Source organism: Myxine glutinosa, chromosome 4 (assembly GCF_964187855.1).
Source record: "Myxine glutinosa chromosome 4, kmMyxGlut1.1, whole genome shotgun sequence".
Lineage (NCBI taxonomy): Eukaryota > Metazoa > Chordata > Myxini > Myxiniformes > Myxinidae > Myxine > Myxine glutinosa.
This window is the reverse complement of record NC_136264.1, coordinates 210,539,566-210,565,792: the sequence shown is the minus strand read 5'-3', so window position 1 is coordinate 210,565,792 and position 26,227 is coordinate 210,539,566. Positions and strand designations below refer to the sequence as shown.

Below are 26,227 nucleotides of genomic sequence, written 5' to 3'. Positions count from 1 at the left end.
CGAAAATCGATTTGTAAATCAATTGCATGCAGAACGCACGACCGAAGCTGCATTGACAGGTACAGCTGGCCACAGCACTGCTCTCATTGCAATAAAACGATGTCCTGTGCAGGAAAAGATAGTGATGAATTAGTTACCTGACAGTTGACAGTTTTGTGGAAATGACTTGTAGGGGCTAACATTGCATAGAATACTTTAGTTATTTCCAATAGTGAATGTATTAGAATATGCGTGAGGTTATGTAGTTGTGATATTAGAATCAATTAGATACTAGCGAAGTATCCGTGCTACGCTCGGGTGAGAGGCCGAGGTCTCAAAAACATTTTTTTGAGAAATTTTATGAAAACTCCCACCCACTTTATCACACATGCAGCGACCCCAAAAGCTGCACAGAAGTATCAGTGGAAACGCAAAATCTCAATTGTATTGGGATGTTACGGAACCAGTTGATGTTTCCACTTGCGGTAAATGACAAAACCGCTAATGCCGAACCTGTTGACTGTGTTTCCATGTGGAGAGCAAGCAACTTCGTATGGATGGAAACTCAAATCATAATTGTATTGAGAAATTTATGAAATCTCCCACCTACCTTAGGATGGAGAAAAAGTGGCGTCGTTTGGGTGGAAACTCTAAATTGCAATTTTATTGAGATACTAGCAAAGGTACTCGGCGTTTCCGGGCAACGCGGAGTCACTTCGTGATGGGAATATTAAGAGAGTGGGGGAGCAGAGGCGGGGGAGTGGTGGAGAATGAGGGTGGAGGGGGGGCGGTGGAGGGTGGTTGGGGTCGAGGCATGCAAGGGGTAGGGGGAGGGGAGGAGGGAAGGGGAAGGGAAAGGCTGCGTGAGGAGAGGGGGAAGGTAAGGCAGTGTAAGCAGAAGAGAAGGGAAAGCAGCACGAGAATGGGGGAGGGGAAAGCAGCACGAGAAGAGGGTAGAGGAAGGCAGCGCGAGAATAGGGGAAGGGAATGCGCAGCGCGAGAATAGGGGAAGGGAAGGCGCGGCGTGAGGGGAAGGGAAGGGAAGGCGTGGCGTGGCATGAGGAGAGGAGAGGAGAGGAGAGGAGAGGAGAGGGGAAGGGAAGGGAAGGGAAGGCGCGGCGTGAGGACAGGAGAGGGGAAGGGAAGGGAATGCGCAGCGTGAGGAGAGGAGAGGGGAAGGGAATGCGCAGCGTGAGGAGAGGTGAGGAGAGGGGAAGGGAAGGGAATGCGCAGCGTGAGGAGAGGGGAAGGCGCGGCGTGAGGAGAGGAGAGGGGAAGAAGGCACAGCGTGAGGAGAGGGGAATAGTCAGGTTCACTATGTTTTTTTCGTTCAAAATCATGGTAGATTAGCAAACCTATACATTTTTGGAAACGTTATTACATGGAAAATCTGAAAATCAATGTTTACATTTGCCAATTCCGACCAATTCGATTCGACCAATTCGACCAATCGACCAATTCCATTCGACCAATCGCTTCGATCGACCATTCGACCAATTCGATCGATTCGATTCGATCGACCATTCGACCAATTCGATTTGCCAATCAATTTGACCGACCTTTGCTTGTGTGGAACGGACTGTGAAAACGATGCGGACTATATTGTCGGATACGACACACAGGACAGTGATGACGAACTCTAAATGGCATATTCTGTAATCGTGTATGTTTGATGCCATTGACTGCCTGTGTATATTTTGTCATTAACTGCCTGTGTAGATGTGAAGTGAAACTGACTGCATGTGTATATATGATTTTGCTGACTGCCTGTGTATGTTTGGTGATATGAATTATTGTGACACATTTTGATGTTATTAACTGCCTGTACAAAATGATAACATGTATTTGATTATGCAACTTATCGCGAATATAAAGACAGTATTTTGCAATTCAAAACCTTTGATTCGTGTCTTACCATTCCCCATAGCACTAATTTGATACTTTCATTGGATTCCTTGTCCCTGAAAATATAGGTTTAGTATATTTTAAAAAGTTTTCGGGTAATTAGAGGCAGAAATAGAACAAAATATGTATTTTACAGTGGCCATTTTGAAAATCCAAAATGGCCACCATACAGGTATCTCTCCAAATGTAAACATTGATTTTTAGTTTCCTTATGCTATAACCTTTCCAAAAATGTATAGGTTTGCTAATCTACCATGATTTTGAACGAAATATAATTTATTGACATAGTGAACCTGACTAGAAGGGAAGGGAAGGCGCGGCATGAGGAGAGGAGATGAGAGGGGAAGGGAAGGCGCAGCGTGAGGAGAGGAGAGGAGAGGGGAAGGGAAGGCGCAGCGTGAGGTGAGGGGAAGGGAAGGCGCAGCGTGAGGAGAGGGGAAGGGAAGGCGCAGCGTGAGGAGAGGGGAAGGGAAGGCGCAGCATGAGGAGAGGGGAAAGGAAGGCGCAGCGTGAGGAGAGGAGAGGAGAGGAGGGGAGGGGAGAGGGAAAGGGAAGGGAAGGCGCAGCGAGAGAAGAGGGGAGGGGATTGGAAGGCGCAGCGTGAGGAGAGGAGAGGGGAAGGGAAGGAAACTTCTATTTCTTCAAAGTTTTTATTTATTTTTTTTCGTGTACGATGTGTGCATGAAGGGATGAAATTCGCATCGACTGTGATGGTAGTGTGTGGGGGTTTGGGAGGGGACTACGTGTTGTGTTTGACTATGGTGTTTGTCGCTTTGCGGGCAAAGTGTTTGTGAGCTGCCCCGTGGGCAGCGTTTTCTGTGTGAATCCTTTGCCATCTTGATAAAATGTCTCCTGCAAATGGTTTGAGTTGGAGTTCAGATGTGGTGATTGTTCCAGCGCAAATGGTCCCCTCCCCATCAAATGGGGCCTTCGGGCCAATAGTGGCTGTGAGGGAAGGGGCAAAGTATGTCACAGCAGTGGTTGGGAGAAAATGTTATAAAGATGCACGTGTGCAGAGAGGAGCAAGCAGGAGATGCCCAGAACCGATCTCTGGGGGAGCCACTTGATGTCTGCTAAAGCTGCCAAGCTGTGCCACGCCTTACTCAGCCAGCCATGCCCACTCTTCTCCTCTCAGGCCGGGCTGAAGCACGGAGATTCCTTTTTGCCTGCAGCAAGGACATGACCAGTTTACACCATTGAGAGATAGAGCCAAAAACAATATATAGCATATTTCAAAACGTTGCGGACAAGTTGTGACAGAACTTGGTTGATGAGTTGAGTAGGTGACCAGAATAACCCGATTCGATTTTGGTTCAGTTCCAGATCCAAATCCGGTCTATCAGTGGGATACAAAATGAAAACTGTTCACCCTGAGGGAGGTATGCACTCTACCGAGTGCCGTTCTAGTTGGTTGTTATTTTGCTTCCCTTTGTACTGCCGCCCCGTGTGGCTTTCATTACTAAATACTAGGGCATGCCCGTACTATATCTATATCTAAAATTATATCCCCCCCCCTCTATTTACATGAAATGGTTTGGTCCAAAGCGAACGGCTTGCGAGTACGGTGACAATCCCCCCCCCCTCTATTTACATGAAATGGTTTGGTCCAAAGCGAACGGCTTGCGGAGTTTGGTAAAGAAATCGCCATAGCGTGCACAAACGCGCAGGAAAGCGAAAGAATCGCAAATTAGTTTTAATTAGTTTTAAAACATAGTTTAACGCCAACATAGCGGCAACATAGTTTGCCAACGTGAAATAAATGAATACGCTCTCAAATGTGCCGTCCGAGGCAGAGTCTGTTCGCCACGTTCGGCACACGTGATAACTCGCTGCTCTCTGATTGGTTGAATCGTTTTTTGGACATAGCTCGGTAACTACTTGTCCGATTAATATGAAACCTTGAAAAGGCACATCCTCGGGTCCCCAGCAATATACCTGGCAAGTTTCAAGTATATCGGACCCGTGGTTGTCGAGAAACAGCGGTCACAGACAAACACACAGACACACATACACACACACACACACAGAGATTACTGGAATTATAGATAGACTAGGGCATGCCCGTACTATATATATATCTAAAATTATATCCCCCCCCCTCTATTTACATGAAATGGTTTGGTCCATGAAATGTTTTGGTCCATTCGCAACGCCAAAGCGAACGGCGAACGCTTTACATGAAATGGTTTGGTCCATGAAATGTTTTGGTCCATTCGCAACGCCAAAGCGAACGGCGAACGGCTTGCGAGTACAGTGACAATCCCCCCCCCCCCCCCCTCTATTTACATGAAATGGTTTTAATTAGTTTTAAAACATAGTTTAACGCCAACATAGCGGCAACATAGTTTGCCAACGTGAAATAAATGAATACGCTCTCAAATGTGCCGTCCGAGGCAGAGTGTGTTCGCCACGTTCGGCACACGCGATAGCTCGCTGCTCTCTGATTGGTTGAATCGTTTTTTGGACATAGCTCGGTAAGTAATTGTCCGATTAATATGAAACCTTGAAAAGGCACATCCTCGGGTCCCCAGCAATATACCTGGCAAGTTTAAAGTATATCGGACCGGTAGTTGTCGAGAAACAGCGGTCGCATACACACACACACAGAGATTACTGGAATTATAGATAGATGCTTGGTTTGAGTGGTTGTGATCTTTGGTGAAATTTGGCACATCCATTGAAGGACACTTTGGATCAGCATTCATAACAAGACCGTGCCATGCGCTCCCTGGCTCCGCTCAGCCATTAATTGTAATTGGATGCACGGCACCCATTAGTGCGGCATCTCTACCAGCTTGGGGGAGGGGTTGGAGTTCCCACCAGCACGGTATCGTGCCCAATAGGCACGTGATCCAACTAGTCTGGTGCCGAGGCTCCTTTGACGCAGCCCGCTGGGATTCACACCAAGTCACTGGGATGATCTGACAGCTGTACCAATAGTGCGAAGTTAATTTCCATTCCTTCCATCCTATAATCTATATACAAGAAGTTCCGTATATATAAGGAGCCGAGTTCCGTCACACTTCATTCTAAAGGGTTTCTGCTGTTGTAGAAAAATAAAAATGGTACCGTTGGAAAGGCATTATTGTTTTGATTCTGAACATGGCAATTTACTTGACTGTGGTTTACTTGGTTATAATATTGTTTTGTAGTGGATTTACTTGGTTGAAAAGCTAATAAATCAATTTACTTGGAACAAAAATTTGTTTGCTTAATTACAAAGTTTCCCGTTTTAAAAGCCTCGTTCCTAGTTTGAAGAAGAAGAAGTACTAATGGTTTCTTCATGAAGCATTTCGAACGGAAACATTTATTATTCTACCAAAGCAGGAACCCTTTGGAAGGACACAGAAGGAGCAAACAAAATATGTATAGTAATATTTCTTGAATAGAACCACCTTTAGAGGCCATTTTTCCCCGCAGAGCAGGGGTTGGACTTTTTGGGGTACCGTGGTCCCATTTTTGAAGCAATGTTTTACGGCCGGGTGCCCTTCCTGCCGCCGACCCTGTTGGTTGCCTCTTGCGACACACAGGGAATTACCAGTGAACTGGTACTCAATTTGCCGACCTCGGAAGGATGACAGGCTGAGTCAACCCCCCTGGCGTTAATTCAGCGATCCACTGGGATTCGAACCCTGGATCTTAGGATCCCAAGCCGGCACCCGAACCGCTAAGCCAGCACCAGGCTAGTAATATTTCTTGAATAATATTTAAAAAAATAAAAATATATATATATATGTAAGTACACGGAAGGGCCACATCACCACCAACAACAACAACCAATCAGAGTTAACCCAGAGCATGCGATGCTATGAGACCCATGGCATGTTCTGTATTGCTTGCTATGGTATTGCACCTTTGTATTGCTTGCTATGGCTTTCAAAGCCAGCCGTTCCATATCAACCGCTTGCCTGGCCGATCGACAAGCAGAGCAAGCGATTCAGAGAGATGCCTCCGTATGTTAGCAAAAATGGCCATCATACTTGGATTCAAAATTGTCTGTCAGCAGGATATCTCAAGTTATAGATGGATTGGGATGAAATTTGGTGGACAGATTGGTTGTGTGACGAGGATGAATTGATTCCATTTTGATGAAGATATGAATCTGGATCTGATAATTTTAAAAAAAGTAATTATTCACCATTGTGCAGATGGGGCCAAAAAACAATATATAGCACAATATTTCAAAAAGTTTGGATGATACAAGGTGAATGTGTTGGATAAGTGACAAGAACAAGCCAATTCGATTTTGGTTCCTGTCTGGATCCAGATCCAGCCTATCAGTGGGATACAAAACATAAACTGTTCAGCCTGGCAGAGGTATACGCTCTACCGAGTGCCATTCTAGTTCCTTCCAATTTGCAGCTCAATTATATAAGATGTACAAACATGCAAAAACCCTCCACCACCCTCCCCAAAATTCACAGTGGTAGTTCCAGAGATATGTTTGGTTGGAGGAGAGGGGAAGGGAAGGTGCAGCGTGAGGAGAGGGGAAGGGAAGGTACAGCGTGAGGAGAGGGGAAGGGAAGGCGCAGCGTGAGGAGAGGAGAGGAGAGGGGAAGGGAAGGCGCAGCGTGAGGAGAGGGGAAGGGGGAAGGCGCAGCATGAGGAGAGGGGAAGGGAAGGCGCAGCGTGAGCAGAGGAGAGGGGAAGGGAAGGCGCAGCGTGAGGAGAGGGGAAGGGAAGGCGCAGCGTGAGGAGAGGGGAAGGGAAGGCGCAGCGTGAGGAGAGGGGAAGGGAAGGCGCAGCGTGAGGAGAGGGGAAGGGAAGGCGCAGCGTGAGGAGAGGGGAAGGGAAGGCGCAGCGTGAGGAGAGGAGAGGGGAGGGGAAGGGAAGGCGCAGCGTGAGGAGAAGGGAAGGGAAGGCGCAGCGTGAGGAGAGGAGAGGAGAGGGGAAGGGAAGGCGCAGCTTGAGGAGAGGGGAAGGGAAGGCGCAGCGTGAGGAGAGGGGGAAGGGAAGGCACAGCGTGAGGAGAGGAGAGGAGAGGAGAGGAGAGGGGAAGGGGAAGGGAAGGCGCAGCGAGAGAAGAGAAGAGAAGAGGAGAGGGGAGGGGATTGGAAGGCGCAGCATGAGGGGAGGGGAAGGGAAGGAAACTTCTATTTCTTCAAAGTATTTTTTTTTTTCTTCGTGTACGATGAGTGCATGAAGGGATGAAATTCGCATCGACTGTGATGGTAGTGTGTGGGAGTGTGGGGGTGGGGGTTTGGGAGGGGACTGAGTGTTGTGTTTCACTATTGTGTCTGTCGCTTTGAGGGCAAAGTGTTTGTGAGCTGCCCCATGGGGGGATTGTTGTTTGGAGAGTGCAAAACGACAGTGGTTAGTTCCTCCTTCTGACTCAGCATTTATTTATTTTTCTCTCTTTTTCTTTCTTTTCCTCTTCCTACTCTCTGTAACTGCTGCTAACAAAAAAGAAATTTGTTTGGGGGAAGTTGTCACAGGAGGCTCGATTTTAACTGGAAACGACGGCCTGGACGGCATTTGCTCGAGTAGCACGATAGCATTGTTTAAATCGGGTAGCGCCAGGTTGTTGTTAAGCATTTTGCTTTAAAGCTCACAGAGAAACAACATGATCATTCGAAGCACATTTGATGAACATACCAACGCACATTTCTACCACACCCCAAAATTATTTCATTTCATGTGGCAGGAAAATATCCGAGTTCTTTTCCGAGTTGACAGCCAAACCCGGCTTGACTCCTACTCAGCTCAGAAGCGCAACTCTTCGAGTTCGGGAACTCGGTTTGGGCACAGCACTGAATCAAACCCAGTCTAGACAGCTCAGAGGTGAGTGTGCATACCTCCAGGCTATCCTACCAGCCTGCCAGATAAATGATAAAATGGTGCCATCGTCAATAATAGAAATAAAACTATCCTATCTACTATAAATCTACGATAAATGGTGAGTGTGAGTGTCATTGTGAGTGTCATTGTGAGTGTCATTGTGAGTGTCATTGTGAGTGTCATTGTGAGTGTCATTGTGAGTGTCATTGTGAGTGTCATTGTGATTGTCAGTGTGAGTGTCAGTGCGAGTGTCAGTGCGAGTGTCAGTGCGAGTGTCATACCAGTGCGAGTGTCATACCAGTGCGAGTGTCATACCAGTGCGAGTGTCATACCAGTGCGAGTGTCATACCAGTGCGAGTGTCATACCAGTGCGAGTGTCATACCAGTGCGAGTGTCATACCAGTGCGAGTGTCATACCAGTGCGAGTGTCATACCAGTGCGAGTGTCATGCCAGTGCGAGTGTCATGTCAGTGCGAGTGTCATGTCAGTGCGAGTGTCATGTCAGTGCGAGTGTCATGTCAGTGCGAGTGTCATGTCAGTGCGAGTGTCATGTCAGTGCGAGTGTCATGTCAGTGCGAGTGTCATGTCAGTGCGAGTGTCATGTCAGTGCGAGTGTCATGTCAGTGCGAGTGTCATGTCAGTGCGAGTGTCATGTCAGTGCGAGTGTCATGTCAGTGCGAGTGTCATGTCAGTGCGAGTGTCATGTCAGTGCGAGTGTCATGTCAGTGCGAGTGTCATGTCAGTGCGAGTGTCATGTCAGTGCGAGTGTCATGTCAGTGCGAGTGACAGTGTCAGTGTCAGTCATACTTTTTGACGTTTATTAATTAATTGCGTACTTTTCAAATGTACCTTTTAACCCTTTAGACTGCTGGGAGCCAGCCCTTAGACCTTGGAAGACCCTTTAACACTTGAGACCGAGGACCCAAAAGACCCACATGACCCAAAACTCCATGATGACCCAAAAGACTCTGACCCAAAAGTCCCAGATGACCCAAAAGTCACCAAAGACCAAAAAGACACCAAAAATCACAGACTGGTTAAACAAGTGGAACATGTCTTTCAGTCCTGACAAATCTCACACTCTCACTATGTCTCTCCGAAAAAACCGTCTGGACAACCCTCCCATCTACTTTCTCAACAATCCTCTCCAAGAAGTTCTGTCACTCAAGCTCTTGGGTCTCACAATCTGCCATGATCTTTCCTGGGAAAAACACATTTCAAATCTGGCCTCCAAAGCCAGTCGCCGACTGGGCATCCTCCGTCGTGCGAAGTCCTTCCTTGGCACACCTGAGCTCCTCACCACATACAAGGCTTTCAGCCACAGCTCAATGGAATACTGCTCTCCCCTCTGGGCTGGTGCTCCTGCCTCACACCTATCTCGGCTTCACGCTGTTGAAACCAAAGCTTTCAGAATCATTGGAATCTCCTGCGATGAAGCTAACTCTGAGGGCCTTTCACTCACTCACCGCAGGCAGGTTGGTGGTCTTTCTGTCTTCTACCGACTCCTCTCTGGCCTTGCCTCCCCAGCACTGTCTGTGCTCTGTTACCCAAATACTCCTACAGGTCGCACAAGATCTGCCTGCAACCCTCTTCTGGTGAAACTGCCAAAATCAAGACTCTCTGCTCACCTTCACTCTTTCATTCCTCTTTTCTCCCACTTCTGGAACAAACTCCCTCACTCTCTTCAATCCCACTCATCCCTCCAGGTCTTTAAAACAGCTGTTCACCACCATCTCTTATCTTCCCCCATCCAAAACCTTGATCTTTTCTACCCCCGTTAATTCACCCCAGATCCACTTTCTGAAATACCGACTTCTTTCCTGGAAGTCCTAGCTGTGTCCATGTGTTTTTTTTTGTTTTGTTTTTTACCTCTCCCACCCCCAACCCCCTTCCCACGCCTCCTCCCCCCAAGCCCTCTCCCTCTCACAGATCTCCCGATGTCCCTGCTCTCAAATGTTGTACTTGTGTGCTTCCCCCTCTCTCCCCATCTTGTCTCCCGCTCCCTTTATTTCGTCTTATGTGTCCGTTTGTTTTTTTTGTCATTAATGTTAGCTCTTACACGAGCCTCGATCTTGTATGCAAAAAAAAGAAAAAAGACCTCGAAACACCCAGATGACCCAAAAACCCTTGATGACCATAAAGTTATTGATGACCCAAAAGCCCCTGAGGACCAAAAATACCCATAAGACCCAAAAGTTCCTGAGGACCAAAAAGACCCTCATGACCCAAAAATCTCCGAGGACCCAAAAGACCCCAAAGACCCAGAATACCCAAAAGTTACTGTGAACCCAAAAAACCAAGTCCCAAAGCAAGACAGCAAATGAACACCATGATCCATATATCTGACTCTATGTGACTATCTGATGTCTGTAGGTAATAGGTTGAATGACAGACACTAGGCGTCGGGATGACGTATTTAGTAAGATGGTGTTTTGTCTGGGACATCATAATGTTGTTACATCTAGCGTTAGGCTAGGCCATTACACTGATCTCTTACTTACTAGGCCATTACATTACATTACACTGATTACATTACACTTGATCTCTCCACGACATCAAAGTTTGAGTATTTTCCCATTCGTGTCTTTGTCAAATTTCCACTGGTTATTTTATTGTGTATGTGTTATTGTGTGTTTCTATTTAGTTTTGGTTTTGTAATTATTGCTAATTTGTGTGTAATTAGTCGTTTTTTGTTCGCACCTCATGCGTGGCCTGGCCTCTGCAGGCTCCCGCCCCCCCCCCGTCAGTATTTTGTGAATATAGGTTCTTTCCTTCATAGTATTTGCTTGTTTCTTTGATTTTCTTTTCTCCCCCCTACCTCTCAGGAACATCTTACCCTTTGTCCAACGTTTTAAAAACAAAACAAACAAACAAAAAATTCTTTATTAATTCTTTCTCTCCCCTCCCGGACACGTGCTTGTTCGCTCTCCTCCTCGTCTCGACTTGTGCCCCGCCCCCTATATCTCGTTTTTCTTCCACCTCTGCCCCTTCTTTCTCAAATCCACGTCCTCACTTAGAGACTTTTCCCAGATTATTTTGCATGGTTTTGTTTAAATATTATTTAAATATGTTTAAACCGCAGCCGTGATGCTGACGCCGCCCTCCACCACCCCCCCCTGGGGGGCCTCTGCCCCCCCCCAGAATTTCCATATTTTAAACGTTTCCCAGTGTGTACTCGATTAGAATAGGTACACCGTATCCCTGAGTGTCGTAAGACGACTAAGAAGGTTGGCGTCAGGAAGGGCATCCGGCCAGAAAAACATTGCCTCAAAAAGAGAACCATGACGATTACCATGACAATTACAACTACATATGGGCAGGGTACAGCCCGAAGTGGAGATCGGTTTCTGAGGTTTTGGACATGGAATGTAGGGACAATGACAGGGAGATCAGGAGAAGTGGTGGAAGTATTGGTCAGAAGAAGAGTGGACATATGTTGTGTGCAAGAGACGAGATGGAAGGGAAGTGGTGTGAGAATGGTGAAGGGTAGGCAGGGACAGAAATACAAGTTTATGTGGCAAGGGTGCCTGGAGGGCGTGAATGGTGTTTGTGTCCTGTTTTCTGAGGAGTTTGTAGACAGTGTGGTGAGTGTGACTGGAGTGAGTGATAGGTTGATGATGGTGAAAATGATGAATGGAAAGCTCTTGGTGAACGTCATCTCAGGATATGCTCCGCAGGTTGGTCGGAGCGATGAAGAGAAGGACAAGTTCTGGTGTGCGATAGAGAAGCTGATGGAAAATGTGAAAGATGAGGAAGTTGTTGTGGTTGGAGGAGACCTAAATGGACATGTGGGAAGGAGTATGGATGGTTTTGAGGGAGTTCATGGGAGTTACGGATATGGTGTGAGAAATGGAGAAGATGAAAGGATTTTGGAGTTTGCTGATGGAGCTGATTTGTTGATTTGTAATACTCAGTTCCAGAAAGAGTATAATAAGCTTGTTAATAATAAGAGGATAATATACACGTCAGGTGGGTCGACGACAACCGTTGACTACCTGATGGTGCGTAGGCGCGATGGGGGGCACCTCCGGGATACAAAGGTGATCCCGGGGGGAGGAGGCTGTTTCACAGCACCACTTGGTTGTCTGCGACATAAGGGTGAAAGGTGCGAGGAGAGCTCGGCGGGTGAAGTACCAACCGAGAATGAAGGTGTGGAGGTTGAAAGAGGTGACAGTAAGGGAGGCATTAAAAGAGAGGCTGAGTAGGGTAGAGGATGATGTGGTTGAGCTTGAAAGTGGTTGGATGTCAATGAAAGCTCGTCTTTTGGGAGCCGTTGGTGAGGTATGTGGATGGACAAAAGGACCACCGAGGCACTCGGAAACATGGTGGTGGGATGATGAAGTTGGAAAGAGGATTGACAGAAAGAGGAAGAAGTTCAAGGAGTGGCAGAAGGCGAAGGGTACGGGAGCAGAAACAGCAGAGCATGAAAGTTATAAGGCAGCCAAGAAGGCTGCAAAGAAAGAGGTAGCAAAGGCGCAGGAGGCATGTAGGAAAATGTTTGGAGAACGCTTGGATTCGGAAGAGGGTCAGAGAGCAGTATTCAGGATTGCAAAGCAGATAGCGAAAGAGAGGTGTGATGTGATGGGGGTGAGTTGCTTGAAGGATGAAGTGGGACAAATCGTTGTCGACCCAGATGGAATTAAAGGAAGATGGAAAAGATATATGGCAATGCTGTTGAATACAGAGAATGAATGGGATGGCAACAGAGAGAGTAACCCAGTTTTAGGACCGGCAGAGAAGATAACTGAGCAGGAAGTTGAGGAAGCGATAAAAGCAATGAAGAGTAGAAAAGCGGGAGGGCCGACGGGAGTTGTGGGAGATATGTTGAAGGCAGCAGGAAGTTGGGGTGTGAAGAGAATGACAGAGATCTGTAATCTGGTGTTGAAAGAAGGCCGCATTCCAGTGGATTAGGAACTGAGTACCCTCGTCCCTCTATACAAGGGGAAAGGTGACCCTCTGGAGTGTGGCTCGTACCAAGCGATAAAGTTATTGGAGCATGGAATGAAGGTATTGGAATTGGTGTTGGAGAGGAGGATAAGGAAGAAAGTGAAGATCGATGAAATGCAGTTTGGATTTATGCCAGGAAGAGGAACGACAGGCGCGCTTTTCATTGTGAGGCAGTTGCAGGAGAAGTACATGGAAAAGAGGAAGAAGTTGTTTCTTGGGTTTGTTGATCTGGAGAAAGCATTCGATAGGGTTCCACGCAAAGTATTGACATGGGCATTGAGGAAGTTAGGAGTGGAGGAATGGTTGATCAGAGTAGTGATGGCAATATACAAAAGAGTGCGCACAGCTGTAAGGACGAAGGACGGGAACAGTGGTGAGTTTGAGGTGACGGTGGGAGTGCATCAGGGGTCGGTACTAAGTCCACTACTATTTGTAGCTGTGATGGAGGTGCTGGCTCAGAACGTAAAGGAGGGTTTACCGTGGGAGTTGTTGTATGCAGATGATCTGGTGTTGATTGCGGAAAGTATGGATGGACTGAAGGAAAAGATGAACAAGTGGAAGGAATGTATGGAGACAAAAGGTCTGAAGGTGAATATCGGAAAGACGAAGGTGATGGCAAGTGGTAAAGCATGTGGTGAGGTGGAAAGAACTGGGAAGTGGCCCTGTGCTGTGTGCAGGAAGGGTGTCGGAGTGAACTCCATTCAATGCACAATGTTCGCTGAGTGGGTTCATCAAAAATGTAGTGGTCTGAGAGGGTCATTAACCAGTGTGGCAGCTACATTCAAATGTAAGGTGTGCACAGAGGGAGCTGCAGATGGAGGAAATGTTGAGTTGGATCTTGGAGACGGCGTGAAGCTGGAAGGTGTGAAAACATTTTGCTACCTCGGAGACATGCTGAATGGAGAAGGTGGATCCGACTCGGCAATGGTTGTTCGAGTGAGATGTGCATGGAAGAAGTATCGGGAACTGAGTGGTGTGCTGATGAGGAGGGGAGTGTCGTTGAAGCTGAAGGGAAAGGTGTATGCTGCATGTGTGAGAAGTGTTATGATTTATGGGACCGAGACATGGGTAATGAACGTAGAGCAGCAACGAAGGCTGGAAAGGGTGGAAATGCGAATGGTTCGATGGATGTGCGGAGTATCGTTGAGAGAGAGAGGAAGACAAATGATGAATTGCGAAAGATAATGGGAATAGAGCCTGTGATTGATGCTGTGAAGAGGAACAGGTTAAGATGGTTTGGTCATGTGAGGAAGGATGAAAGTGACTGGTTGAGAAGAGTGATGGAAATGAATGTAGAAGGAAGTAGAGGACGGGGAAGACCGAGAAAGACTTGGCTAAAGATGGTGGAAGAAGAAATGCGGGCAAGGGGAGATGCAGAAGGAGAGATGCAGAAAATAGGGCAAAATGGAGAAGATTGTCATGGGGACCGCAAGGCTAACCCCTGCTCTTGCAGGGAAAATGGCCTTTAAAATGCATGTTGTATTACATTGGTGTATTATTCACGACTCAATGGGACTTGCATTTTATAACTTGTGAAAAAAAGAAAACGGATATACCTAGGAACATAAAACAAATTCATGTTGTTTTTGGCGAATATGTGGTGGTACTGTACACGGTACGGTAATGCTAAAGCTAATGCTGCGTTGATAACAGTAACCAACATGTTTCTGGAATTTTTTTTCTTTTTTTGCAAATATTGACTCACTAAACCCTATTACTGTACTGTAACATAAACCAGTTATGTTGTTCAACTACCATCAGCGAAGTGATGGCTTTAAAGCTAGTGTATTGAAAATGGCTGGGCCAATCTCCACCAAATATTACATCCGTGATTGGGTTCCCAGGGTCAGGTCATGGGTACAAACTACCCACCCCTACTCTCCCCTCATGAGGGTGGGGAGACTACTTGCAATTTTCTCCTGTAAATGTGGAATGATGCCAGTCGTTTAACCACTTATTCCTTCCTGATATTGACACCATATTTTGCTCAAGGAGCCGGTATCACTCGTGCTGTATAACCCCGACATTCATGGGGAATATGTTCCTGAAAAATGCCGCAAATGACATCCGTGAATGTCGGGGCATTGTTTCAATGGGAAAAAGTGGGACAGGTTACCGGCGGTTCGTGATTCATGAGAGTTTCAGGAACACAAATGCACATGATTACAGATTCATTAAAAATGTTTACAAATAAAAACAACAACAGCAGGTACCGTTTCCAATTTTTATTGAACATACGGTACAGGTACAGTACGATGTAACATTTGATGATTATGATGATGATCATTGACTATGATGATTATGATATAGAATCCAGTGAACTTGATGAACTCCTCTGAAGGGGACGCATGTGAGGGTACTGATGAGTCGTGCACCGAAGGGAATTCAGGTGAGGTCGCTGATGAGTCGTGCACAAAGGGGACGCAGGTGAGGGTAGTGAAGGTGTTGAGGTGGAGGGGCCTGGGTGAAGAAAAAATGGGTGATCGTGAGCTGTTTCGCTGAGTGCCGCAGGTATCTTTGCAGCTCTTTGTGTGGCCAAAAAAACACATCAGCCAGCCCCCTCTTGAACCGGAGGTGCCACTCCATCATTGAGTCGGCATCTTGCAACCTGTCAACAACTGACCTCGCCTGGCAGCATCTCAGCCAGGAACTTGAAAGTCAGGTTGGCCCTCGCCATCTCTTCCTCCTCTTCACTATCACCCTCCTCCTGTTCCTCCCCAATCAATAGCATGCAAGGTGCGGCCGGTGTAATACGTTTTAAATCGTTGAAATCACCCATTGGTCGAGATGTTGAATCAGGAAGGTGGTGTTTGATGGCAGGAAGATTGCCTCAACATTGGCGTGGGCCACCTTCAGCAACTCGGGGTGACCAGGAGCATTGTCCAACAGCAGGAGATCCTTGACTGAGAGGTTCTTGTCAGGTACCTCTCCACGTGAGGGATTAAAGAGTTATGGAACCAATCCATTATGATGGTAGCTGTTACCAACGTCTTTCCGTTGGCTCTTCAAAATACTGGCAGAGTTTGCTTGTTTTTGCCCTTGAGAGCACATGGGTTCAGTACACGGTACAGCGTCATTGACTTAATAATGCAGTCCGCTTTGGTGTTGGTGCAGAGGAGAAAGGATAACCGGTCATTAGCAGTCTTGAAGCCCCATACTGTCCAGTGTCCACTCTCACCTTCAGATGAAAATCCTCATGGACATTTTCTTCCAGAACAGGCTGGTCTCGTCTGCGTTGAAAACCTGCTACGGTACATAACCCTTCTGCTCAATGAGTTGAGCAGGGAACATTACAGCTTCCTCGTGGTCCGCGGAGGCACCCTCACCTGTGAGCTTTACATTGTGGAGACCGTGCCGCTTCCTGAAGCAGTCAAACCTTCCCCTGCTGGCTTGGAAGTGACTGGGGCCACTCGTACCCACAACACACGTACCCGCATCACTCGTGGTTCGACTCATTCATGCCATAGTGCCTGCCCACAAAGGCTGCACTCGCCTCTTGATAGTCGGTCAAGCAGCTCCACTTTCTGACTCGGGCTTATAACTTTTTTTTCTGCCTCTTGGGAGCAGACATATCTCCTACACTACGCGTACACTTAGGACGAATGATGTGCGCAAAAGTTCACGAGCATGAGGAATCACAGCGGGTCAAGGCCGTGGGACAAACTATGTGCGCAAACTTTCATGAACGAGAGGCATCGCAGCGGGACGAGAACAACGAATGAGACCCAGGACATGCTACACATACATAGACTTGCAGAAGTTGTGGGTAAATGGAGGATGGGTGGGTGGGTAGCCTGATCATTATTTGTGGAGGATGGTGGTGGAGGACGTTTAATGCGCACATACAGCTGCTTTATGCGTGACTCGTGGAAGATGCTTTTATAACTGGTATGTGCGTGACTGGTAGGAAATGGTTTATGCGTGGCTGGAAGTAGTTTCATGCGTGACTTGTGGAAGATTATTTTAGAATTGTTATGGGCGTGGCTGGTGGAAGATTTTAGAACTGTTATGGGCGTGGCTGGTGGAAGATCGATGGTTGGAGCTGCTTTGTGTTTTATGCGCGACTAGTGGGGTATGGTTTTGGCGCCCGTGAATATCTGCGAACACGTGAAGTACAGTGCTGCGAATGTAGAAGCTGGTGACATTGTATGAAGCGTGAATACGCAAGGTCCGCGAATATCGAATCCCCGAATGCGTGACTTCTACGCTATTTACAACCATTGAATTTATGTCATAAATTAAACAACTGAATTTTGGATTTAGGATTCAACAACAGCAACACATTCAACAACAGTAAATTCAACAACTTAGGATTCAACAACCATTGAATTTATATCACCTCATTACCGTCTAAATGTTGTAATATATTGAATGAGGCAGTTTGGAGCTTGCCAAGGAATGGCCTAGTGTGGGCTTGATCCCCGACTTGGTCGTATTTAATGAAAGACTACTGTTCTTGTATGGTACATACCGTTCTTGTACAGTACATTCCATCTTTCTGATGGGGAGGCAAGGCTGGCTGTCCTCTCCATTCATGTTGGGGATGTAAAAATTATCAGGCCGGTCCAGTACCCTGACCAAGTTTCCTGCCTGTTGCTGGAATCAGTTTATATTGAGGATGTGGATAAAATAAAACTCGTTTTAATGCATGTCATGGATACTGATGAAAAGACTAAATGCAACAAAGAGAATGCTGAAAACCAAACCACCGTTTAGAGGCCATTTTTCCCCGCAAAGCGGGGGTTGGCCTTTTCGGGGACCGTGGTTGTTGTTGTTTTTTGGTCCCCTTTTTGAAGCAATGTTTTACGGCCGGATGCCCTTCCTGCCGCCAACCCTGTCCTGCCTGTTGCTGGAATCAGTTTATATTGAGGATGTGGATAAAATAAAACTCGTTTTAATGCATGTCATGGATACTGATGAAAAGACTAAATGCAACAAAGAGAATGCTGAGATAGCTAATATTCCAACAGGGCACACAAGATCTGCCAAAAACCCTCTTCTGGTGAAACTGCCAAAATCAAGACTCTCTGCTCACCTTCACTCCTTCATGCCTCTTTTCTCCCGCCTCTGGAACAAACTCCCTCACTCTCTTCAATCCCACTCCTTCCTCCAGGTCTTTAAAACAGCTGTTCACCACCATCTCTTGTCTTCCCCCATTCAAAACCTTGATCTTTTTTTTAACCCCCATTAATACACCCTAAACCCACCTCCTTTAAATTCCGTTTTCTTTCATGAAGTCACCTGTAGTGTCCATCTTGTTTATACCGTGTAACCCTCCCCCCTCTCCCCAGCAAACTCCCTTCAACAGATCCACTGATGTCCCTGTTCTCTGCTGTTGTACTTCCCTCTCTCTCCCCCTCTTGTCTCCCACTCCCTTTATTACATGTTTCATGTGTGGTTCTGTATGTTTTTCTGTGTTTTTATGTGTTAGCTCTTACACGAGGCTTGACTTTGTATACAAAAAAAACAAACAACATTGGACCATTGTTACGGTTCAGTGAAGGGCACTTACAAACCAATCATAAGACCAGGTATGGGGTGTCCCGACCATAACATTGGTCACATTCTGCCTACATTATAACCAAAAACTCAAAATGGAAGAAGGACATGAAGCTTTTGAACCTCGATAAGGCCTCAATGGAAAACTTGCAAACATGTTTTGAAAGATGAGAATGCTGAGATAAGATGAGAATGCTGAGATAGGAAAATGGTAGGCCATATTATGAGGGTGCTGTTCTGCGGTGATCCCCGCTCTAGCAGGGAAAATGGCCTTAAAATGCATGTTGTGTGTTGTGTGTTCTGCGGTGATCAGTCAACATTGGACCGCCGTTACGGTTCTGTGAAGGACACTTGCAAACCGATTGTAAGACCAGGTATTGGTCGTTTTGACCGTGGCATTGTTCACATTCTGCCTAGATATAAACAAACTGGAAAACCATTGAAAAATGATAGCACGTTACATGGAACAAGAGCTCAATTAAAAACTTGCAAAGATGTTTTGAAATCACCAATTGGGGAGCACTTTTGAATTAAACAAAAAATATCTACAAATAAAATACAATCAAACGATCAAAACAAACAAACCAATACAATATGTGAAGTTTTTGTCTATATCTTGCCCTCCTGGTACAACATGCATTTTAAGGCCATTTTCCCTGCTAGAGTGGGGGTTAGCCTTGCGGTCCCCATGACAATCTTCTCCATTTTGCCCTATTTTCTGCATCTCTCCTTGTTAACCCCCTTACCCTCATTTCTTCTTCCACCATCTTTAGCCAAGTCTTTCTCGGTCTTCCCCGTCCTCCACTTCCTTCTACATTGATTTCCATCACTCTTCTCAACCAGTCAATTTCATCCATCCTCAACACATGACCAAACCATCTCAACCTGTTCCTCTTCACAGCATCAATCACAGGCTCTATTCCCAACATCTTTCGCAATTCATCATTTGTCTTCCTCTCTCTCAACGATACTCCGCACATCCATCGAACCATTCACATTTCCACCCTTTCCAGCCTTCGTTGCTGCTCTACGTTCATTACCCATGTCTCGCTCCCATAAATCATAACACTTCTCACACATGCAGCATACACCTTTCCCTTCAGCTTCAGCGACACTCTCCTCCTCATCAGCACGCCACTCAGTTCCCGAAACTTCTTCCATGCACATCTCACTCGAGCAACCGTTGCCGAGTCTGATCCACCTTCTCCATTCAGCATGTCTCCGAGGTAGCAAAATGTTTTCACACCTTCCAGCTTCACGCCGTCTCCAAGATCCAACTCGACATTTCCTCCATCTGCAGCTCCCTCTGTGCACACCTTACATTTGAATGTAGCTGCCACACTGGTAAATGACCCTCTCAGACCACTACATTTTTGATGAACCCACTCAGCGCACATTGTACATTGAATGGAGTTCACTCCGACACCCTTCTTGCACACAGCACATGGCCACTTCCCAGTTCTTTCCACCTCACCACATGCTTTACCACTTGCCATCACCTTCGTCTTTCCGATATTCACCTTCAGACCTTTTGTCTCCATACATTCCTTCCACTTGTTCATCTTTTCCTTCAGTCCATCCATACTTTCCGCAATCAACACCAGATCATCTGCATACAACAACTCCCACGGTAAACCCTCCTTTACGTTCTGAGCCAGCACCTCCATCACAGCTACAAATAGTAGTGGACTTAGTACCGACCCCTGATGCACTCCCACCTTCACCTCAAACTCACCACTGTTCCCGTCCTTCGTCCTTACAGCTGTGCGCGCTCTTTTGTACATTGCCATCACTACTCTGATCAACCATTCCTCCACTCCTAACTTCCTCAATGCCCATGTCAATACTTTGCGTGGAACCCTATCGAATGCTTTCTCCAGATCGACAAACCCAAAAAACAACTTCCCCCTCTTATCCATGTACTTCTCCTGCAACTGCCTCACAATGAAAAGCGCATCTGTCGTTCCTCTTCCTGGCATAAATCCAAACTGCATTTCGTCGATCTTCACTTTCTTCCTTATCCTCCTCTCCAACACCCTTTCCAATACCTTCATTCCATGCTCCAAATAACTTTATCGCTCGGTACGAGCCACACTCCAGAGGGTCACCTTTCCCCTTGTATAGAGGGACGAGGGTACTCAGTTCCCAATCCACTGGAATGCGGCCTTCTTTCACCACCAGATTACAGATCTCTGTCATTCTCTTCACACCCCAACTTCCTGCTGCCTTCAACATATCTCCCCCAACTCCCGTCGGCCCTCCCGCTTTTCCACTCTTCATTGCTTTTATCGCTTCCTCAACTTCCTTCTCAGTTATCTTCTCTGCCGGTCCTAAAACTGGGTTACTCTCTATGTTGCCATCCCATTCATTCTCTGTATTCAACAGCATTTCCATATATCTTTTCCATCTTCCTTTAATTCCATCTGGGTCGACAACGATTTGTCCCTTCATCCTTCAAGCAACTCACCCCCATCACATCACACCTCTCTTTCGCTATGTGCTTTGCAATCCTGAATACTGCTTTCTGACCCTCTTCCGAATCCAAGCGTTCTCCGAACATTTTCCTGCATGCCTCCTGCGCCTTTGCTACCTCTTTCTTTGCAGCCTTCCTGGCTGCCTTATAACTTTCATGCTCTGCTGTTTCTGCTCCCGTACCCTTCGCCTCCTGGTAGAGACAGTAAAAATATATCCCAACGATTAAGCCTGGATTTTGAGTTACCTGAACTAAAAGCGATCAGCCTTGTTGAAGGGAAACAGGCTTTTCAAATGAAGGACCAAAATAAACTTAAAATGCCTCAATCAAAATTGTCCTCGACAGTGAAAAAACCAAGGAAAATTACAAAGAAAGAACAGAAAACTGCTTCAGGACAAACAGGCCAAAGTATCGTTTCATGGCTCCTGGATATTTATCATCCCGTTGACGGCTGTTCTTCAACCATTTGGTCCATTGATATGAAAGCATTTGTGGAATGACCTCATGGAGACGTTACGATTGTCTTTCCTCCATACCTCCCATGAGAAGAATGTATGAAATTTCCTGTGCAGGAGTAATGCATTCGTGTGTGTGTGTGTGTGTGTGTGTGTGTGTGTGTGTGTGTGTGTGTGTGTGTGTGTGTGTGTGTGTGTGTGTGTGTGTGTGTGTGTGTGTGTGTGTGTGTGTGTGTGTGTGTGTGTGTGTGTGTGTGTGTGTGTGTGTGTGTGTGTGTGTGTGTGTGTGTGTGTGTGTGTGTGTGTGTGTGTGTGTGTGTGTGTGTGTGTGTGTGTGTTTGTGAACAAGATATCTGGAAAAGTTCTGAACGGATTTGGATGAAAGTTGGTGGGATGATTGCCCTTGGGATAAGGAAGAATTGATTAGTTTTTGGTGAAGCTCAGAATATTATTCCCGATCCAGGAATTTTTGGAAGGATTTTTTTACCATTGGAAGATAGGGCTCATTTCTTTTTGACATTATCTTCTATATATTCTTTATTTAACATTGTGATATGAAAATAGTTTTCATATTTGTTGTAAATGTAGTTTAAACTCGTAGTTATGCATTAGAGCGGTGTATTTTTTTTTTAGCAGCGTCGGCTTCAGTGTTCTTTTTTTTTTCCTAATAAAGACATATTCTGTCATTTTAAAACCACCAAAGTGTGTATTAGGTTTCCCCATTTCATAAAAAGTATCGTTTGGTACGTATAATGCGTTAAACCTTTTTTTTTTTTTATACCTCGGAAGAGATATCAACATTTAGCTCAGTGAATGTCATTCGCGGTGTCAGTATTTGATGAACTTAGAAAGACTTAGTTCCAGATTTGTCAATGGCCGAGGTATATTAACAAACGAATAAAACAGATTTGGCAAAATTCCAACTTTTTAAAAAAAGATCGCATATTCACCCAGGGTTGTGAGAGGCTGAAGAAGAAGAAACCTCGCATGGGCTTCCCAGACCAAATAAATAATTCTGGTTCTGCGATTTTCAGGTTTATTTATCTATGGACTTGGCATTTAATATGGAATATTTTTTTTGTGGGGGTGAACTTACTTTTCAAGATGCCTTCGAACCAAAAGTTCATTGGAATTATGTTGAAATTATTCTAGATTTTGTTAATGTGACCTTTAAAACAAACAAAAACCACATTTGACATTTCGAAGCAAATAAATTGATCCTTGAAAGTGATATAAACTGATATCGAACTCAATTCACGGACAGTACTGTGTTAAAGTTCTGTACGTTTTCCAGAAGTATCTCTTGATTTTGCACATTAGCCAATTTTTTTTTCAACAAAAACAAAAGCTAAATTATGACTGGGATTATGGACAGTAAAATTACAGTTCAGTACTTCGTGTAACCCCCACGAGCATTCAGGAGAGCACGTACACGTCGAGGCATGCTGTTCACGAGATTTGCCAAGGTTTAGACAGGAATCGCTTGCCATGCAGTGACAATAGTCTGCTGCAATTCACGCACAGAGGTAGGCTGCTGGTCCAAGTTGTTGATTTGACGCGTTAATTCTGCCCAAAAGTTCTCTATCGGATTCATATCCGGGGACATGGCAGGCCACTCCATATGCTCTACACCACGGTCAGCAAGAAAGTGTTGGATCACGCGAGCACGATGAGGCCGTGCATTGTCATCTTGGAAGACAAAGTTTCCTCGAAAGGCTGCACGAGCAAATGGAAGCAATGTTTCTTCCAGAATGACCCTGTACTTGAACTGGTTCAGGTTTCCATTCAGAACAACCAGGTCAGTTTTGCCCCCTGCATGAAAAGCAGCCCAAACGGTCACCCCACCACCTCCAGCTTGGACTCTTAGCACTATACAATCTTCGTTGTGGGCTTCATGCACTTGTCTGCACACTCGGACGCGGCCATCTTGATGATAGACCAGAAATCTAGACTCGTCACTGAAGGTCACGTGATTCCAGTGTCCTGGCTGCCATTGACGGTGCTCTCTGGCCCACTGCAATCGGCGCTGGCTGCGTTGTCTGGTCAGGCCTGGCTTTCTCAGGAGACGCCTGGCACGATCGCCTGCTTGAACCAGTTGTTGGTTGACTAGCCTTCTGGATACAGGCACATTTGTCAGTTGCTGCCACTCAGCCCTAAGCCGATTAGCTGACTTGGTAAGGCCATTGCAGACTAACCGGTGCAGCTGGCGATCATCTCTCCTTGTGGTTCTGCGTGGACGTCCTGGCCTCGGTATTGGAGTAGGGACACCCCTCTGAGCATTTCTTTTCAGGATCTTTGACACCTGACCTTGAGTGATGCCATACTGCCGAGCAATAGCACACTGTTTCATGCCAGAATTTCGTAAAGCCACCACTCCATGACAAACAGCATTGTCAAGTTGACGGACCATCTCCAGAGGAAGCGGCAATAACTTTTGTAGACGTGCAGCAGTTGTTTTCCACTAATCCAGAATGCAACAACCCTCATATACCCGATTGTGAAGCCAATCATCAAATGTACCTGTCCTTACATTTTGTCACGCCACCTGTGATATCATCCTGTTATTGACTTCTTGCTGCGAAAGACAATCAGTGACATGGTTCTTTCAACAAAGACATCACCGAAGGGTAAAAGAAACTCAGCAGATTGATATACTGAGTTCAGAAAGTAAACCCGTCAAGAAAAATAAAAATTCCATATTAAATGCCAAGTCTGTATATATCTACATATCTGGGCAGTGTCTGTTGTCACTGAACTACTCCCTGAAACTTTTATTTCCGTGGTTGTGAAGTGTTTTTAATAACGTGGTGGTGAGGTATTTTGAATTATGTGGTGGTGAGGTGTAAAATGACGTGGTGGTGAGGTGTTTTTAAATCATGTGGCTGTGAGGTGTTTTTAATTTCGTGGCTGTGAGGTGTTTTTAATTTCGTGGCTGTGAGGTGTTTTTAATTTCGTGGCTGTGAGTTGTTTTTGATTTCGTGTTTTGTGGCTGTGAGGTGTTTTTAATTTCGTGTTTCGTGGCTGTGAAGTGTTTTTAATTTTGTGTTTTGTGGCTGTGAAGTGTTTTTAATTTTGTGTTTCGTGGCTGTGAAATGTTTTTAATTTTGTGTTTCGTGGCTGTGAAGTGTTTTTAATTTCGTGTTTCGTGGCTGTGAGGTGTTTTTAATTTCGTGTTTCGTGGCTGTGAAGGGTTTTTAATCATGTTTCGTGGCTGTGAAGTGTTTTTTGTTTCGTGGCTGTGAAGTGTTTTTAATTTCGTGTTTCGTGGCTGTGAGGTGTTTTTAAGTTTCGTGTTTTGTGGCTGTGAAGTGTTTTTAATTTCGTGTTTCGTGGCTGTGAAATGTTTTTAATTTCGTGTTTCGTGGCTGTGAAATGTTTTTAATTTCGTGTTTTGTGGCTGTGAGTTGTTTTTAATTTCATGTTTTGTGGCTGTGAGGTGTTTTTAATTTCGTGTTTCGTGGCTGTGAAGTGTTTTTAATTTCGTGTTTTGTGGCTGTGAAGTGTTTTTAATTTAGTGTTTCGTGGCTGTGAAGAAGTGTTTTTAATTTCATGTTTTGTGGCAGTGAGTTGTTTTTAATTTCGTGTTTTGTGGCTGAGGTGTTTTTAATTTCGTGTTTCGTGGCTGTGAAGTGTTTTTAATTTCGTGTTTTGTGGCTGTGAGGTGTTTTTAATTTCGTGTTTCCTGGCTGTGAAGTGTTTTTAATTGCGTGTTTTGTGGCTGTGAAGTGTTTTTAATTTCGTGTTTTGTGGCTGTGAGGTGTTTTTAATTTCGTGTTTCCTGGCTGTGAAGTGTTTTTAATTGCGTGTTTTGTGGCTGTGAGTTGTTTTTAATTTCATGTTTTGTGGCTGTGAAGTGTTTTTAATTTCGTGTTTCATGGCTGTGAAATGTTTTTAATTTCGTGTTTTGTGGTTGGGAAGTGTTTTTAATTTTGTGTTTTGTGGTTGGGAAGTGTTTTTAATTTCGTGTTTCATGGCTGTGAAATGTTTTTAATTTCGTGTTTTGTGGCAGTGAGTTGTTTTTAATTTCATGTTTTGTGGCTATGAAATGTTTTTAATTTCGTGTTTTGTGGTTGGGAAGTGTTTTTAATTTTGTGTTTTGTGGTTGGGAAGTGTTTTTAATTTCGTGTTTCATGGCTGTGAAATGTTTTTAATTTCGTGTTTTGTGGTTGGGAAGTGTTTTTAATTTCGTGTTTTGTGCCTGTGAGGTGTTTTTAATTTCGTGTTTCATGGCTGTGAAATGTTTTTAATTTCGTGTTTTGTGGTTGGGAAGTGTTTTTAATTTTGTGTTTTGTGGTTGGGAAGTGTTTTTAATTTCGTGTTTCATGGCTGTGAAATGTTTTTAATTTCGTGTTTTGTGGCAGTGAGTTGTTTTTAATTTCATGTTTTGTGGCTGTGAAATGTTTTTAATTTCGTGTTTTGTGGTTGGGAAGTGTTTTTAATTTTGTGTTTTGTGGTTGGGAAGTGTTTTTAATTTCGTGTTTCATGGCTGTGAAATGTTTTTAATTTCGTGTTTCATGGCTGTGAAATGTTTTTAATTTCATGTTTTGTGGCAGTGAGTTGTTTTTAATTTCATGTTTTGTGGCTATGAAATGTTTTTAATTTCGTGTTTTGTGGTTGGGAAGTGTTTTTAATTTTGTGTTTTGTGGTTGGGAAGTGTTTTTAATTTCGTGTTTCATGGCTGTGAAATGTTTTTAATTTCGTGTTTTGTGGTTGGGAAGTGTTTTTAATTTCGTGTTTTGTGCCTGTGAGGTGTTTTTAATTTCGTGTTTCGTGGCTGTGAAGTGTTTTTAATTTCGTGTTTTGTGCCTGTGAGGTGTTTTTAATTTCGTGTTTCGTGGCTGTGAAGTGTTTTTAATTTCGTGTTTTGTGCCTGTGAGGTGTTTTTAATTTCGTGTTTCGTGGCTGTGAAGTGTTTTTAATTTCGTGTTTTGTGCCTGGGAAGTGTTTTTAATTTCGTGTTTCATGGCTGTGAAATGTTTTTAATTTCGTGTTTTGTGGTTGGGAAGTGTTTTTAATTTCGTGTTTTGTGGCTGTGAGTTGTTTTTAATTTTGTGTTTTGTGGCTGTGAAGTGTTTTTAATTTCGTGTTTTGTGGCTGTGAGTTGTTTTTAATTTCGTGTTTTGTGGCTGTGAAGTGTTTTTAATTTCGTGTTTTGTGGCTGTCTTTTTAATCTTATATATAAATATATCTC

At 45.0% G+C, this 26,227-nt stretch overlaps 1 protein-coding gene across 3 annotated transcripts in view; it reads left to right on the top strand.

Moving 5' to 3' along the window:
- VMA21 (vacuolar ATPase assembly factor VMA21) overlaps nt 1–26,227 on the top strand; it is a 36,988-nt gene that overhangs the window by 8,579 nt on the left and 2,182 nt on the right. The window contains exon 3 of one of the 3 annotated variants that reach the window (XR_013623281.1): nt 17,580–17,722. The exons of the other annotated variants lie outside the window; for them this stretch is intronic. The gene's annotated coding sequence lies outside the window, so the exon portion shown is untranslated. The remainder of the gene's footprint in view (nt 1–17,579; nt 17,723–26,227) is intronic. 3 annotated transcript variants of the gene reach the window in all.